Source organism: Gobius niger (genome assembly GCF_951799975.1).
Source record: "Gobius niger genome assembly, chromosome: 8".
NCBI classification, from domain to species: Eukaryota; Metazoa; Chordata; class Actinopteri; order Gobiiformes; family Gobiidae; genus Gobius; species Gobius niger.
Genome location: NC_136859.1, coordinates 28,842,318 through 28,860,621, shown reverse-complemented (window position 1 = coordinate 28,860,621; position 18,304 = coordinate 28,842,318). Strand labels below are relative to the sequence as shown.

The following is an 18,304-nucleotide window of genomic DNA, read 5'->3' as shown; positions in this document are numbered from 1 at the left end:
ATCTCATTTTAATCATTAATGTGTCGTCTTAGGTCAATTATGGCTCCAACTTTTTGTCATCTTGCTGACTTATTTTATTTATTTGTATGTGTTAGGCCTATTCTTCTATGTACTGTATTTATGAGATAGACGAATGTTTGGCTGGGAAGCTGCATATGAATTGCCCCTCGGGGAGAAATAAAGTCTTCTGAATCTAAATCTGAATCAAATAGGTGCCTGAGCTTCAGACGGGTTGTGAACATTTTTTTAATTTTGTGTTTTTTGATGGGAATCTATGTTAAATTCAAAGGCATGACTTATTTCAATTTCGTTTCATTAACCCAGTGGCTGGTTAAGACTTCATTTCAGCCTGCGGGAGCTTGAGGTTTTAGATCTGGCCCACATTCAGCAGGTCAGCACACCAGAGGTTTTGTCATAGCTGATTGTGTGCTACGGTCTTAGACCATAATGATACGTCTTTGAAACAGTCAATTTGAGTTTGCATATCTGCGCTCGGGCATATTTTACTCTCGTATGGGGCTGCCGCACACCTAGTCAACTGTCAATTATTATGTATCCAATTTTCACACACGGGTCGATAGTGCCTTTCTTTTTCTAAGCATGGCCTTTAAAGTGCATGTGACACATTAGATACATTTTTTGCAAAAACATAGTTAACACAATTGTATTAAAGATTTTGCTCAATGTGTTTACCCAGCTTTCTTTTTGTGATGTTTTCAGTTTCATTTTCTTATTGGACATTGACAGGAAGTGTCATAGAGGAAAGCAATTGTAAACTGTTGCCGTGCCAACCATGTTGTGTCTATGGGAAATGAGTGAGTCAAACTTTAAGTCACTTCCTGTCAGAAGCTTTAAAATTCTAATGATTATTATTACTTACAACAAATCCATCCATCTAAAGCTCTAAAACCTGTCATATGCACTTAAAGCCTCACATGGCCATGCTGTATTCATTATGCTGCTCTCGACTCTTTCGCAGAGTGGATGGCAGAGACCAAACCGCAACCAACTTGAGCTAGCGCCAACTGCTGTCATTTTTGGGCATTTAGATCACACAAAACACAAAAATACTTGTGTAGCCCAGACTCCTGCTGCAGTCCAGTTATACTCCTATACCTAACAGCCCAATCAATATATTTTTGTCTGAAGGCCCAAAAGTGTGGCAGCCCACTGGCAAATGTTCCGACTCTCCCGATAACCCAGCAGGCCGCTGCATTAACTTGACTTGATACCTTTCAACAGCATATTCCTCACAATACGTACCAAATATATGCTGCGCTGACACTTTGAAAAAGCCTGGAGAATTCTAGTTTTATCTGGCAAGAAATATACATGTAAGCTACCACAATCGTAACATGCAAAACAAGCAACGCCGGTTAGAGAGTGTGATTCCTATAGATATGCTTTGAATTAATAAAACATTGTGACTGACATTATATTTTTGCAGCAGTTTTTTGACATTTTCTGTGGCAGCCATCTGGCACCATATTGTGAAGTCATATTTGTGCCCTGCGGATCTGTTATGCTACACTGATACGTACAACAAAAGCATGTGTTGTGTGAAACTTCCTCTTTTTGCCAGAAGCTGCTTATCCTCACGGCACACGTACATGGGTTTACTTTACTCGCCCAGGTGTGATAGTGATACATATCAAGCTCTGCTTGTGCTTTCCGCAGTGGATCTTTTGGAATACTTGTGATGTTTCACCGCGTCACTGCATCGATTTCTGTCTGGCTTTAATGTCAGCGCACGGCAAAAGCAGGACAGACTGAAGAATTCCAACGAGTCTGGCGGACTAGCTTCAGCAGCGCAGGTAGAACGAGGGGTTTTGAAAAGAAAAATGTAGATGTGAGGGCTGCACATTACAGACTATCGAAAAATTACTATACAATCTTACTGAAATATGCACATTTTTGCTAACACTGCCTAAAACTAAATTTTGAGTCATGATTGTCTCATTTTTGTTAGGATTAGACTTGCTATTTATATTAAAATTCCATATACATTTCACACTTCACAGTGCTCATTTTAAAACTTCAGAAGCATTAAAGACCGATATTTGAACAGCTAAACTTATACAACAATCCCTATGCATCTGATGACGTGTTTGTAAAACTGGTATGTCGACTCTCCACTCCATGGTAACAAAGTGATATACATTGGGGGAAAAAAGTATTTGGTCAGTTTCACATAGACATTCTATTGGATTTTGGCCAAATACTTTTTTTACCCACTGTACAGTCCTTTTCTGCACTGGGCGTAATACCTATACGTGCAGATTTGTTAATTGCGACGATTGCGATTTCGAGTCGATGGTGATAAATTGTGCAGACCATATCAGATAAATCCTGTTAATTCAAAAGTCCAAAAAGAGAGAAGGCAGGAGAATCCTACTAAAAGAGGCACGGCTGTTTGCAGATTGCTTTTAGTAAGTGCATGTTCACCACTCTCATCAGTCTGCACAGCTGTATGAATGAATAAATGTCCTCCTGAAACCTATATGAATGTCTCTCAAAATAGTCGAAGGTTCACTCAAAAACATTACATCTTTTTATCTCCGTGCCGCAGGTCCATAAAAAAAAAAACCTTTGTCCAAACAGACGCCTAGTTTCAAAAGAAAGCATCTTCAAGGCCGTGGCAAACACTGCGGCACCGGTTCAGTCTGTTCTGTCGCCTCTGTTCTATTGTTAAAAGAAGATATCCTTCCACTTGTCGCTGTGTTAAAAGCACATATGTGATCTCTCGTATCCATTTCAACACTTTGTCATCTGCGCTTCTCACACCAGGGTTTCTTCTGAAGAAAACCCACGCGCGGGGTGAAGGATGCCGCGTGCCTGCAGCCCAGATCCGCTCTAATTAGTCGTCCAGAAAAAGCTACAAATTGTTGGACCTGCCAGTTCATCTGCAAATATCTTGCACGCTGGGGCCGCGTGGAGGCCACCGGGTTCAGGGACATGTGCATCTTCTCCGGTGCGGCGGCCCACGCTGTTAGCATAATTGGCTCTAAACAGAATGCGCGCACGAGGACGGCAATGTGAGTGGTCGCAAATCACGAAAGGCCCCAATAATGTAAAACAAATGTATTTAATGGAACGCTAGCTTTTCCATCAACTGGAATCTATTCAAAACTAAGCCTGCTAACTTGTACTTGTTTAGCAGTTCATTTACATTGTTCCCTCAAACGCCAATGCTCTTGGACATGTCTCAAATGCATCTCATTGCACTCAAAAATCCTTGGCAGACAAATGGCAATGAGATATTTTTTTTCACAGAACATTTTCATAGCTACATCCTCCCCACAAACAGCCAACGGTTACTGCGTGCTCTCATCCACTCCGCCCTGGACTTCTTCTATCACTGCAGTTTCTTTGCTCAGTGTGAACAGTTTAGTGGCTATAAAAATAAAAAAAAGAAATAGAAAAAAGAAATCCCCCAAAAGCCATTGTCGCAGGAAGTCTATTGTAAAAGTCCCATTGAACGGCATTTGTCAAAAGCAATGAAACAGATGGACTTTTGGAAAATCATGACGCTTGCGGAGGTGGCTTCCCTCTTTCCCGGGTGATAGTGGCGATTATGGATCTCTGCAGGACAGATATTTGAGATATCCACTGAGAGGAACTATTATCTCCTCGGAACATCAGAGTCAGAGCGGCGCCTCTAGCCACTCGTCATTATGCTTGCTCTTCTTCTGAACCAGTGCTTTTACTTGGGAAGCGCCTTGTTATCTCTTTCTTACATCGCTGCCCCAGAGAAGCCTTGAGCTGCCATTGTCTCTTTGGAGTAGAAGATGCTTTTTTGTTTTGTTTTCTGTTTGTTAACAGTGAAATCTGCAGTCTCCATTCTCTGACTTTGGGATTTAGCTGAACACTGAAGCAGCACTTTTTTGTTGTTGTCTTTATGTATTCTTGTCTTGGAATGGCGTGTGACTTTGAAAATGTTGCTAACTATTCAGGACTTTTTATTTGAATGGGCTTTGTTGTGTTGACTGTGTTCTTTTTGACATGACAACAGCAGTGCAAGCGTTTTCGTCTCGTGAAAATATATGAAACCTATTTCTCCTTCGTCTCTCAGTGCGCCGGCCCACACTCTGATATACATCACACAGAGATATCCACAAAGCTACTTTGTATTTTAAGGTCCAGACGCCTTCACTAAATCAGTTTCTTTTCCGTAGATTAGCATGTTTGGATTTAGCTAACAATCTCCCAGCTTTAACTTTATTATCTATCTATACTAATATCTATCTATATCTATACTCTCCTGCTCTGGTCACTGGAGCTAAGGAGAAAGAGGTGCGCCCTCTGCTGGATGTATGTATAACTATATATAACTTTGTTTATATAACTAGGGGTATTTTCTATAATCCAGGGACATAATATGTATATTATAGATTATCATATACAGTGGGGAAAAAAGATATTTGGTCAGTTTCCCATAGACTTTCCCCACTGTAGATTAGTGAGTATAATATTGCTCCCATACAAGTAAGTGGTGCGCACTGAATGGGTGCTGCTGCCGGATGCTCTCTCATCGAATGCAATTTCTCCATCTAAGTTAAAGGGACTATACAGAGTTTAAAAATGTTAACATTTAGTATGTTCCTCCCCCTACATGTACCAGCCATGTCCTAATGTGTAGAATGAGCTCAGACCTGTTCACCACAACTGCCTCTAAAATCCTGCACTGTCACTCAAAAAGGTGTTAATTCGGCCCGAATTGCCGTCATGCACGAGCTTAATATAGAAGCTGCAGTTACACGTATGACCTGAAGTGGCAGTAGTGCGTATAAAATGGCCAGCTTGCGTCTTGCCCCTTTAAAGTACTTAAGTATTTGCAGTAAAAGTAGTCTTCGAAAGTCTTCAAAGTAAGAATTTGTTTAAATCAGTGAAAAGCATCTTGCATCACGAAAATCACGCCCAACTTCACCACCTGTACTGAAGTGATGGGGACAAACCTTCTTCTTTGTTGTTGTGAGTTGTTGGCATTGGCAGTCCATCTGCAGCGCCACCTGCTGTTTCGCAGTGTCCATTATAAGGGCTTATTTTGGACAAAATATTCTGCCAATTTCATACTTAGGAGACGATAGAGATGCAGTGGAGTGGAAAGTATTATTGTTATGTAGTAAAAGTAACCATTCTCAACAAAAATACCACTCGAGTAAAGTGCAGATCCTCAAACATTCTACTTTAGTACAGTGCTTAATTAATTTGCTGAGTTACTGACCCCTTCTGGTTATACTACAAGAAAAAGATCAGGTTAGGGCGCGTAAAGTGCAGTTGTAAAAGCCTGAATAAAGGACCTTCAAACTAACTGTGACAACTATGGTTAAATGTTTATGTTATAAAATGACCAAAGCCACTAAACACAGCCAGAAATGAAAGAACGCCTCACCCTGAGCCTTTTGGCAGACTTTCCGGAAGGACACAGTGCTGCAAACATTGAGCCTGTTCACTTAGCACGTATAAGCAAGGTAACTGCTCTCACGCTGGGGCCCTTCACACATCTCCTTTTACACAAAGTTTACACTCCCCCTGAACAAATCAAAAGCAGCTTCCTGTGCACGTCTTTCAAAGAACCTACAACTGGATTTTTAATCTCCGAATCTGCAAGGAGACGCTTTGTTTTGCTTTTGTTTACCGTTCACCGGCTGCTGTTCGGAGCGCCGTGCCGTGTCTGAGTGCCTCTTGGATTTTTTTGTCTTTCATCCTTTTTGAACTGATATTAATTTCCGTGGTTTACAGTGGAATACTTTCGAATGTTGAGGCTTTTTGATGACTTCATTGAAGCTGAGATGAATGCCCCGTTTAATCGTCTCAGCATTCAGCGGATAACCTTGTCTTTTTGCAAACGACAAAACCCAAAAAATTGAAAAATGAAGCATTGCTCAGTAAATCGCACTTATGGGTCTGCGAAATCAAATCGGTGTCTCTCTTTGTGCGTGTCTTTTTATACCAATGTCTGTAAATTAAACAGGCCTCTGCCCGCAACCGCCATCCACGCCGTTTCCCTTCTCTTCTCTCAAATGTGCGCGTCGCCTCTTTGTTGAACCCCGTCATTGTAATCACTGGCATTGTGTCGACTTATTGATCCCTCCCTCTGCCAAGCGCCCTGCCAATTACCGGACGCCCAGAGCACAGTATCCAGCACCGTGTCTGCTTGTCCTCCGGATACGGATCACCCATCCGTGCATCCATGTGTGTGAGTGTGTGTGTTATCCGCGGGCTCTTTTTTTTATTTTTTGGACAGGCTTCTCTGGAGGTGGGCGGGCGGCGTGTTTTGGCAGCCGCGCGGGCCTATCGATTTTTCGCGGCGTGTTGTGTGCGGCGCGATGGCGGCTCGTTACCGCATCTGCGTGACCTCTGCGGCCCACCCATTCTTCGACCGCGGACCAGAAAGCGGCGCGGCGGACAATGTTATCAAACGCGCTCAGTGTGCGGCTGCTCGCGATGCAATTGAGGCGGCATTGGACGACGCCGCGTTTCAAATTGGCGAGAGGCATGATTGTGAAAAGGGGACGGATGTGAATGAAAGCAGCTTTGGCGCGGCGTTCTGAGGTACAACGTTGGATCTTTCGGTGTCATTCATATGACGAGATGATACACAAAGAGCAGAATGAAGGGTTTTTTCCTTCTGCTGTTTGCGCTTGGTAACGGAAATAATGCGCCGTAGCAACAAGGGGGGGATTAAAGCGTGTTGCTACTTGGAAACGGCAAATCGAGGTAGAGCCTACACAAACATACTGCAATTAAATGTATGACCTGCTGTGTCCAGTCCAACATCCATCTTATTTACTAAATGACATCATTACATAAATACATTTGATGTCTGCAAATGAGTTCAGCCGTACAAGACGAAAGCTATGTACAGTGGGGGAAAAAATCCAATAGAAGGTCTATGGGAAACTGACCAAATACTTTTTTCCCCCACTGTATAAGAGGAGACTTTATTGATCTCACAGTGGAGATTTTTATTTGTTACAACAGCTCTTAAAACCCACAGTGAAATAACAAGGTACACTGAATGAAAGTCAGTACACGGTCCAATACTAGGCTGTAGCACGTTTAGCTTTGACTACAGCACACATTCACTGTGGCATTGTTTCAATGAGCTTCTGCAATGTCAAAAGATCCAGTGTTCCATTCACTTTTCGGCAAGATCTTGTATTAACAATGGGAGAGTGTGACCTATGTGCAAACCCTTCTCCAGCACATCCCAAAGATTCCCAATGAGGTGAAGATCTGGACTGTGGCGAACAATTCATGTGTGAAAGTGATGTCTCGTGCTCCCTGAACCGCTCTTTCACAATGTGAGCCAGATGGATCCTGGCATTGTCATCTTGGAATACAAAATCCCACCTCCTGAAAGTGCACACTGTCATTGTGTCCTTGGGCAAGACACTTCACCCACATTGCCCCCAGTGTCTGCGTACATTGGTGTATGAATGAGAGTATGATTGGGTGAGTGGATCCTTGCTGTAAAGCGCTTTGAGTGCCTACTGTAGGTGGAAAAGCGCTATATAAGATAAGATAAAATCAATAAAAAAACAAATCCATTGGAATAACCTGGACATTCAGGATGTTCAGGTCGTCAGCTGATCCCATTCTTTGGGCACATAGATGTGTTTCTGACCTGATCAACTGCAGCGACCCCAGATCGTAACAGTTAGTCAAATCCAGGTCGCAACTTTTTGGTCAGGCAGTGTATTTGTGCAAATAAATGATCACAAGAGAATACAGGTTACAACAGCAACTTAGATACCTAAGTTAAAAAATAATAACTTTAGGAAGGAATGAATAAGTCAAAGAAGCATAAATCATCTAAAGTTCAAGCTTGTATGAACAAATTCTCCTTTTGCCAAGTTGACGGTGGAATGGAGGTGAATTGAAACTAGTTAGCCGTGACCCCAACTCGTTTCTGGCTCTTACAAACCCTTCCACACTTGCTGAAAAGGCTGCTAACCCTGTAGTTTAGACTGCTGCATGTTCTGAACTGTATGAGATTCCTGTCCTAGCTTTTACACTCTACAAATGGAAGCCCAGTTTTTAAACATGAGTTGCTAAACCAAAACTTTTCTGAAAAATCGCAAAAGTAGGGGCAGCCTTCCTCCTCCTGTTTCGTGCTAGAATTCATACGCACATTCTACAACTTTTGCATCCCACAGCCATTACCTTTAAGTCAGCGCCGTTTTATCGTATTGATCGGCGAGGCCATTTATCAATTCCCGACCGAGCGCATCCAATCATTTTCAGCTCAGTCTCATCTGCAGTTTTTCATAATCGCTGGATGCCAAAGCTAAAAGTTTCAAGAGGCCCAGTTCGTCATTTTGTTGAATCTGTACGTGTAAGCGATCTTCGGGTACATTAATCTGTATATACTTTGGCTCTTTTGAAGGATTTGAATGATGTCTCCGGCTATTACAGAGCACTGACAGAGAGAAAATGGCATGAGAAGATAAATTTGTCTCTCTCCCATGTCCCACGTTTGTCTCCTCTTCCCGCAGTCGAGCAGTGGGAGCATGCTTCCTGCCTGTTTCCCATTTCCCTCTGACATTCGCCTGATGATGTTCATAAATCTCTGCCCCCCTCCTACCTTCCCTCCCAGGTTTCATTGCGCCTCTTGATTAGTTTTGTAGACTCTGACTCGCAGCTTTGAAAGAGTACGGGGACTGCGTGTTCTAACATTTACCCCAATCACACTTTTTTCATTTTTTTAGGTGGTTGTGCCCGTAGTTTGGAAGCCGCCGGGGCGAAAGAGAGAAGGCTGGCATTATGAAAGATGGAGTAAGTCTCACATAGTTTGTGAGGCATTTTTTTTTCTCGTTTCATTACGTGAGGCAGAACACGGTGTCGCCACTGAAGCAGGCTGATAGCCAGCTTCAGTGGTTGAGGTCAGAGGGGAGCGGCTTGCTGCAAGTGCCTGGAGCCTGGGCGAGAGTCCATTCAGCTTCAAACTTTCTCAGACAACTTAAACTTTTACAGCTAGCTGCTGAAGTCTTATATCTGAATGAGATATAATCTTATGCATTCTCTGTTGGGTTTTATGTGTGAGGAGAGCGGGTGGGGTGGGTGCTTATATTGTGAAGCACATTGAGCTGCTGCCTTGTGTGAAATGTACACCACAAATAAAATTATCTTTCCTATCAATAAGTTTACATAAAGATCAATGCTTGTATAGAATATACATTTTGAGATGCATAATATGGATTTGTAACCAACCTTCATGTCCTAGTGCTGCTACAATAATGAACTGGACTGTTTTACATACATACTTTATGTCACAAAAATATAAATACAAAACCTGGACAAACACAAGCAACAAACAAGAACAACAAGAAGAGGCGGTAAAATAAATCTGCTGTTCTAATTCTTTATCATCCTCATCCACCAGAAGAAGATGGTACAAAATTAAGTTTTCAGGTTTGTAATCGGGGAATACAAACATTTTCGCACGCTGTCATCGACAAGCAAACCCTTCAACCTATTATTCTCCTGCAGGCACTAGAGGTGTGAACTAACTACATCCCAGACAAGATATGAACACATGCATTGGCGGGAGTTGTGTTTTCATGACTCCACTCAAAAACTCATAATTATTGGCAGTAATTTAGTTTATAATCATCTGATGTTAATGCTCCAGTATCTCATTATGAACTCATTCCTGTAAAGAACAGAATGAGATTTGGACCACTTTACAGACGTTTATTGATTGCATATTAAAAATAAATAAATCGGGTACAGGGCCTTTATTTGAATAAAAGATTTAAAGAATATTACATGTCAAATATTGCGATGCATTAGTTTGAGCAATTCCTAGTTCTTTTTCTGTTTTTTATAAATCATATATAGAGTTTTTTTTTTCTTTTCTCTCCCAGAATCATTCAGCCTTTGTAGGAGGTCTTAAGAATGAAAAAAAGCTCCACAGCCAAGTTGTTTTTATTATTTTTATTGTTTATTCCGTCCCATAAGTAATGCAACATAAAACAACAACGTTACTGTAAAGGATGCAGTTTTGAAGATGCACTTACCTTCATCAAGGGATTAACATCTGCATCAGAAAGAAAGCAAATAGTCAAGTAATCCTCGTGTTACCTTCGCGGGTCTGTTTGACCCGCTGTCATGTTCCGGGCATTTGGATGCAAGGTGACACAAGGGGGCGCCCTTCCAACCTTCTCAGTGTAAATGTGAGTTGACTTTCTTCAGACTGAGACTTCAGGTCAGACACCATGAGTGACAGTAACATGACGCTAAATACAGTGAACTCTTCGTTTCCAGTAAGTAGAAGAAGAAGTTCTGTCTAAAGCAGAAGCTCCATGACTTCCTTCTTCACTTCTCAGTCTGTGACTGAAGAGCAATGAGGCCTCAGCCTTTTTAGTGGAAACAAAGAGCTCACTGTATTTAGCGTCATGTTACTGTCACTCATGGTGTCTGACCTGAAGTCTCAGTCGGAAGAAAGTCAACTCACATTTACACTGAGAAGGTTGGAAGGGCGCCCCCTTGTGTCACCTTGCATCCAAATGCCCAGAACATGACAGCGGGTCAAACAGACCCGCGAAGGCAACACAAGGGTTAAAACAATAGTAATAGGTTGGGTGTGAGGCAGAGGCTAGAGCAGGTTTGGGCGAGAAAAAGTGGGGACGGTCGCAAGGGGCAGCGCGCCAGGGGCGAGGGCCTTTATCGCCGCGCGCAGCTTTAATTTACATTATATACATAGAGCAGCGCAGCGGCACGACAGAGCAGCCATCCATTCGTTTTAAATGTTTTTTCCAGATGCTCAAAATCCATGCTTAGGGTGTTTTATGTGGGCGACACGGTGGTGCAGCGGCCACGCCCGCACTTCGCAGCGAGACGGTCCCGGGTTCGATCCCGGACCGGACGGGGCCTTTCTGTGTGGAGTTTGTGTCTTCTCCCCATGTCTGCGTAGGTTTCCTCCAGGTGCTCCAGTTTCCCCGACTACCAAAAACATTATAGGGTCAGTCTACCCCGGACCAGCTGTGACCTCTAATGTAGCTCACCACCAGCAAGTACGAAAAATGATCATAATGACTGACAATTGTAATGTGCTTTTCAAAGCCTGTGTTACCAAGTTCATCAAAGCGCTACACTGTCGCCATTATTCATTCTCATACTGAAAGGGAGCAAGCTACTATGGAAGCCACCACCGCCCGGGGTAGACGGAAGTGAGGCTGCCAAAATTGGCCCCTCTGACCTACATGTTTTTAGCGGTGGAGGAAACCGAAGTACCCAGAGGAAACCTGTGCAGACACAGGGAGAACATGCAAACTCCACACAGAAAGGCCCCGTCCGGCCTGGGGATCAAACCCGGGAGCATCTGGATGTGAAGAGTGGGTGCTAACCGCTGCACCACTGAGCCACCCACATAAAAAAAAGATGGATTTTGAGCATCTGGAAGCATTATATAAGTGGATGGGTGCTCTGCCACTGTGCCACTGCCGCTCCAGGTGAGTCTACTCTCCCATGACTCTCTGGTAGAACAGGACGTATGCTGTACTTTGCCTGTTCTTGCAGACGGCTCTCCCGGTTGTCTCCTGTACCCTGGAGTCATCAAAATTCAGCCACCTATCGGCCGGCTCATTGGGACTGTCCGCTGGAGACCGTCCGTCATAAATGTAGTGTCCTAGAAGAAAAGACCAACATCAAAATGAAGCAAATATAAAAGGCAGGATTAATTGTGTTTCATGATGAAGGTTTACTTACCACAATTAGAAGTCTGTCCTATGTGAGAAATGACTCCCATCAAGCTGAAACAGCCAGCATCCTATACAAAGCACAAATACAAGGGTTACTGGGACAATTCAAAGCTTTGCTTTACATCAATTTGTAGACATTTTACTTACTCCACTTGAAGACACAACAAGATCTCTGTTCAGATGCACGGCCTCAGTGGCTTTCTCCAGCCTGTAATCAGGGGTAAATCTGAACCGCTTCAGGTGAAGAATCAAGACTCTGCAAGAGAAAAATGTGAAAATTAATAATAATAATAATAATAATAATAATAATTGTATTTATTTGACCTTTTTTAACCAGGAAAGTTCCTATGAGATTAAGAATCTCTTTTTCAGGGGATAATAATAATAATAATAATAATGTATTAAAGCATTTTGTTTCCACTTACTTTGGCAGTGATGAGAACAATGATTTCATAGAGGACGCTTGGCCACCACAATTACATCTGAACTCCAGGTCTGCTTCCTGTGAAAGTCAAGGATATTGTTAGACGTATAGAAGAGTACACCTCATCAAAATAAAAACAAAATCGATTATCTTACTTTCAAGTAGTCTTGTAGGAGGAGGTCAATGGTGGCATGGGAACGCAGGTTGAGTGAGATGTTTGTGACAACCTCTTGCCGAGAAGAACCAAGTCCACAACTGTAAAAAAGACAATGAAAACAAAATTATAGACAGCTGTGAGCAGAAGAGACATGGAATGTGCGACAGTCTTTACCGGTGGCAGGTCCTTGTCCAGTTCATGCTGAAGCGCATCAGATCCTGTACTGGGCAGTGGTACGTCATGCCCAGGCTGGAGGCAGACATTCTCAGCGGTGGTGCCAAGCTTTGAATCTGCTCTATGAGGGCTGTTAGGAACTCGTGAGCATCCTGAAACACCATGACACAAAACCATTAAGATAAATATTCATATTGTACAATGCTATGCTGAAGGAACAAGTCACTCACCTTCTGTTGACCCCCATGAAACTCTGGCGCTTTCAAAGCAATGGTGTGTTTGAATGAGTCTAAACATCTGGCCTGGGCGAAGAAGTCTTTGGGAACGTGAGGCTTCTTCATATCTGCAATGCCCTGAAGATGCCTGAAACACAAAGAAAACATGTTGTTAGTTCACAGACTCCAATCTTTTACATCTGAAGACTAGTTAGTGGTTTTGAAAGGTGTGTCAGACGCTTCCATACCTCAGCAGCTCGGCATTCCTGTTGTTTGTCCAGATGTTCTCCTGTGAGCTGACTCTGTCCATAAAAGGGGCGATGTTCATGATGCTCTGGACACTTGCATTAAGGTAGCAAGAGTTTCCAATGTTGGGGAGTCTGGAAATGGAAACACAACATTAATAAAAATGACCAGTAGTTGAAAATATAAACGGGATGTAATGGATTGGACGACACTCACCCAAAGCGTGAAAGATTCAATGTCGTCTTTGTTTCGACAGACTTTGGCGTTTGGAGGCTGCTGAAAGACAGATATAAAAGTCAACTCACATAAACAGAATAGATGCTAGATATTTCATAAAATGTATTAACAAGTTGTTGACAATATAAACAAGATGTAACACTCACCCAAAGCATGAAGGGTCCAATGTCTTCTTGGTTTCAACTGGCGCTGGCTTTTGGGCACTGCGGAAACACAGATATAAAAGTAAACGTTAATAAAGTATGAAGCCAGATATTTAATCCTCTTAAAATCGGCAGTTCGAAACCTCACCTTGTCCAGGCCTCAGTCACTTGACGCGTAGCTCCGGCCATGAGTCCAGGTTTTTGCTCAGACTCGACGAACGGTGCAGGAGCAACTTGGTTTCTCTTTATTTTCGGTTTGGATGGAGCCGTGGCCTTGTCCTGGGGGGAAAACACAGAAATGTTAAACATTATCTTAGTAAATAATGTGTTGTTTTAGTATAATGGTAAACATAAGTGCATGTCGTTGGTGGAGACGGTCAGACTTACCCAAAGGCGTTTGGCAAAGCGCTTCACGGAGAAACGGCGTCCAACACTTTCTGCCTGCTCCTTGCATCCGCTGTAGGTAAAAACAAGACAGAAAACATGTTATATTTCTTTCAGTAAGTGCCAAGATGTAACAATTCATGACAATGGGTTTATTTTCTTCATATTAGCTCAAAATGTGCAAAACTTACCTCTGAGGTGGGCAAGGGCTGCTGTCTTCATCATCTGGCCGGTCCTCCGGCCTTGGAGATGAGCGAACGCCCTGAAAAATAGCAGAAATTGACATGATTAATGCAATTATCAACATTTTGCTGGTTAAGATTGTCACCTGAAGATAAACGCTAAGCACGTCGACCTCTAAACTGTAACTAAACTTCATGATTTACATCAAATAAAACCCGCTAAATGCAGTGGTTAACTAAAGATTACTTACCATACAACAGAAGAGGCGTCGGAACATTTTGACGGTCAATATATCTGGAAGAGCTGAAGGGAAATGTCGGCTTTGTACAAATGCAGTCTGCAAATGAAGGACTTTGCAAACTAACCTCTGAGCTCAACTGTGGAATTCTGCAACAGAACCAAGACCTCATCGCCCTGACAACGTACAGTTTCCAGGATAGAATGCTATGAATATGTTACCATGGAAATCAGCAATTTTCAGGAGAGCTAGCAAACATTAGCATTAGCCGCTAGCATTAGCTGAAAACAATATAAAAAGTTAACGGGGCAATGGGAGAAACTGTGAGCTGACGGCATCTCTGGAAGTGCCCGTATATGGTCATGTTTGAAAACAGTTAAGGGGGAAAAAACAATTTGGAGAAAAATCTAAACTCTTTCATTATTCAAAAACTACTTTAACAAACGTTGAATTATGTTTTCTACTAAATAAAGATAAAAAAGACATGGGGCGGATCAAAGTGGTTCAACAGCCCATAATTACATAAATAACAGAGTATGCTAACATGATGCTTCATTGTGCTAATGCTGACACTAGCCAGCGCTAGCTATGACTGCCGTTTTTTCACTTCTACTGAACAATCTGCTGTGAATAAACATCCATGTGGACCCGATTTGGACTTGACTTAATTTAAATGTGATTAATAAGTTTATATTTCGCCCGAAATGGCTAAAAAGAGTGGAGAATTGTGTTTCCCAAAAGTTTCTGGCCTCGGCGAGGCCACGCCCCAGGGTTGCCAGGTATAGGCAGCCAAACCCGCCCAAAAATATCTGAAAACCGCGGACATACGGCGCGGCTAGAATTTTCAATATTGTTTACTAGTTAACAGAGCCCATGTGCTCCTGCTATGATGAGAAACCGCCCCTACTCCCCTCCCTTATTGAAAAAGCAGCTTACAGAGCCTTGGATTTGCCTTCGAAATAGTGATTTTGATCAATTCAACATTGATTACAGCAAGGCAAAAAAACGCGGACAGTTTTTTTTCACCCGCGGAATGGCTTTAAAAACCTGGCAACCCTGCCACGCCCCCGTCTATGATGTGATGCTGTCTGTATCTATTGTAAATGAAGAATGTTTTTTATGTGAGTGATAATTTTATGTTATATCTTCATTGGAGAGAAAAATGCTAATAAATGTTATAAATATTGACCCCCATATATAGTGAGATGGTTTAAATATAACTGTCTAAATCTTGAAATTAGACACATTGTATTGGAGTTTTTGAGACATCTGAGTTTAAATTGACTATGCATCAAAGACTAAATAACATAGTGTTTTATTTTAATTAAAGAGTGAACAGACATTTTCAAATTACGTACGTAGCTATTCAGTGTCATTTTCTGCCGCCTCCAAACGCCCGTCCTCCCTTCTGTCCATCCGTCAGCATAGTCAGCTCACCTTACAGACGAGACCGGCTGCCACAGCTGGAACTGATAACTAATACGGGATATTAACATGCTTTTTCTTATTTGTGTCAGCATAAACAATACATGCTACTGATTCAAAGTACAACAAGCAATCCTAGACTTCTAAAATTAGTCTAAATATTGCTAAACAAAACACTTAAAGCTGTCTAGCAGTATGCAGGATGCTGTGATATTGTTATCCTTCATCCTTCCTTCAAGTAGTGGATGCACTACTTAATACAGATGTAGTCATGCTGCTTGTACAATAGCTGTACAACTCAAACAACGTTCAGTAATCTTTATTTGCTTGGGACAATATACGTTTGATGTGGAATGTAGCTACAAGCTCTCACCATGTCAAATGCTGCAAAATTGTACGGTCTATATTACTGAGTACATGGTTGAAATTGTAATTGTAATGGGAAAATGTAAGTCATGAACAGATACACGCTCGTGGTTGTGTGCGCCTGGGTATGAAAATAGTACTTGAACTTTGCATATGGTAACTTTATCAATGTAGTGTAAATTGTTGCAGTTGTTATGAGTTGAGTTCCCAATACAAATATGAAATGCACGAGTACTGAGAGTATTGAATATAGGGGTAGACGCAAATAAGCTTCAGCTTCAGCCTACTCATTTTGAGTTACCATTACTATGTGATAATGTGACTTCTGTAACTAACATGAATGTAAACAGCTCAAATAAACTAAACTGAACTGAACTAAATAGCACGTGAAGGTTTGCTGCAGGACCCTGTTCTATTACTAAATCCTACGTCCTGTGTACACTTCAGCTTCATAATGAGGTCTTAGGTTGAGGGGCCTTGAAGATTCCTGTTGTCGGAGGGAATCACATTCATGTTGCCTATTTCGCTGAGCTTTATTTGAACAAACCATCTTGTTGTATCAATAATGGAGATGCTGCTGTGAGCATCTGAGACTGGAACACAGTTATGTCAGAGCATGTAATTAAATGCCATCTGAATCTGGTTACACAGCGTTGTATTAAAACTGCTGTGCGCTTGTCACTACAGCATATTGCAAAGGGTTGATCCAACACCGATACTGGAACTCATTCACTTAGATACGGAAATACCGCTCTGTCCTGGCCGCTCTATTGGGTGTTCACATTATGGGGTCCGCGTTGGTTATAAAAGTGAATCCACTTTGATTCTGGCGAAGGTTCACCAAGCATCCATCAAGAGACAGTTACAGAAAAACACTATTTTGGCTGATAGTCGCCGAATCCCGGAAAGAAATTCCAACATCTGGCGAGTGGCCTCTTCTTTAGGAAGGCTGAATAAAGTCCTGCACCTCCCAAAACACGATTTTCTCCGTGGCATTATCGTTAGGTAAGAAAAAAGAACAGGTGTGTCCAGAGCAGGAGCTCCTTCTTCACAACTTTCAGTGCAAACATGACATCTGTTCAAAGACTCAGGGGGTGCGTTTGTTTTCGCAGCGCTGACCTGGAAGTGCCCTGGGCACTTACTTTTTTATTTTATTTTTGTATTTCTTTCTTACAACAGAAAAATGAATTAAAATCAGGCCGTAAGGCATTACATTACAGACGTCGGGCTCTTCACTGTGACGAAAAAAAACGTCAGAGTGTCACAACTCAGTCGTTTTCCAGGAGAGGGCGGAGCAGCTGCTCAGAGAGCAGGATTCAGGAGGATTGCTTAGAACTGCGTGAATGAAGCCACAAACCACTCTGAGAGTGTTTTTGATAAAGAAATAGCAAAACAACATAGAAAGCTAAAAGCTCCAAAAAGTCAATTTTGCATGATGTAGGACCTTTAATTCGAAGTCCGAAGTGCCATCACGCACAAGCCTAATATAGAACCTGCAGTTATGTGTAAGACCTGAGGTGGCAGTAGTGAGTATAAAATCAAAAAATCATATCATATAAAATCAAGTTACTATGTATTTTAAGACATTTGTTTTGAGTATTTGAATGGATTTCACAAATTATAAGTTTTACACTCTACAAACAGTAGCATTTTTCTTTTTATTTCATCTTGAAATCATCTGGGGACTCGAGGCCTCACGGCCCCCACTTTGGGAACCACTGATCTAGATGAGGGAGAATGCACCAAGGGCTTACCTGTTTGGGTGATTAGTGTTGTATTCAGTGTGACTGGCAACTAAATGTTTATTAAAACAAAGCTAGCTTATTAGCAACAATTGTTTCTGCTCTGGGAGTCCTATGAGACGATGTTTCTCTTGTTTGGAAACATTTAGAAAGCATCTACCACCAGTAAAATCCACTGCATTGCCGTAGTAAAGAGAGGCAGAGAAGTGAAATTAATATAAAAAAACATGTTTGAAAAGCAGGAAGGGCTTCTCACTCAGCATAAACTGGGACGAACTTGGCCCCACAGCGCCTCCTATCGACCAATTCCATCGCGCTGTAGACCAGTTTCACCTAAAGGCACCTAAAATGCAGGGGCTGGCCAGCCCTAGACAAGTGGCCTGCCCCAGTCCGCTCCCATAGAAAGACGACTAATAATGATTTAGCAGCATGATGGTGTGTTGTTTTGTTGCAGATAAATACTCTACAATCTCGTGCTTCTCAGCTTTTCTGTGAAGTCTTTCTAAAGCTTGCTTGTACAAACCTTGCGCTGTGGGACAAGTTCATTAAATGTTGTTTACAACCAAACAAAAGTCAAACGAAACGAAAACGTCGCCCGAACCCATCTGTACGGCATTACTGTTTGGATATCTCTGAATTTATTTGACTAGTACGAACCTCAA

The 18,304-nt window shown here is 42.1% G+C and overlaps 1 protein-coding gene across 2 annotated transcripts in view; it reads left to right on the top strand.

Annotated features, from left to right (window-relative positions):
* Positions 1-18,304, top strand: part of LOC306967021 (mannosyl-oligosaccharide 1,2-alpha-mannosidase IA) — a 247,917-nt gene that overhangs the window by 81,239 nt on the left and 148,374 nt on the right. The window lies entirely within an intron of this gene.